Source organism: Sinocyclocheilus anshuiensis, unplaced genomic scaffold (genome assembly GCF_001515605.1).
Source record: "Sinocyclocheilus anshuiensis isolate Anshui unplaced genomic scaffold, SAMN03320099.WGS_v1.1 scaffold724, whole genome shotgun sequence".
Classification (NCBI taxonomy): domain Eukaryota; kingdom Metazoa; phylum Chordata; class Actinopteri; order Cypriniformes; family Cyprinidae; genus Sinocyclocheilus; species Sinocyclocheilus anshuiensis.
In genome coordinates this window covers 213,222-213,819 of record NW_015555740.1, presented here as the reverse complement: position 1 = coordinate 213,819, position 598 = coordinate 213,222, and positions in this window count along the sequence as shown.

Sequence of the window (598 nt, the reverse complement as noted above, 5' to 3'; positions counted from 1 at the left end):
ATAATATTACCAAGGGGCAACATGTATATCGAAAATAGCAGAGGACCTAGGACAGATCCTTGTGGCACTCCATATTTTACTGGTGATAATTGAGATGACTCCCCATTTAAATGAACAAAGTGGTAGCGATCGGACAGGTAGGATCTAAACCATCTTAAAGCCTGCCCTTGAATACCTGCATAGTTTTGTAATCGATCTATGAGTACGTCATGATCTGTGGTGTCAAATGCAGCACTAAGATCAAGTAAAACTAGCAATGAGATGCAGCGTTGGTCTGACGCAAGAAACAAGTCATTTGTAATTTTAAACAAGTGCAGTTTCTGTGCTATGGTGGGGTCTGAAACCTGAAATTCTTCATAGAGATCATTTTTTTGCAGGAAGGAGCACATTGAGCAGACAACTTTTTATAAAATTTTAGACATAAACAGACGATTTGAAATGGGTCTGTAATTTGCCACTTCACTAGGATCTAGTTGTGGTTTCTTAATAAGAGGCTTAATAACCGCCAGCTTGAATGGTTTTGGGACGTGACCTAAAGACAACGACGAGTTAATAATATTGAGAAGCGGTTCTTCTGCTACAGGTAACAACTCTTTCA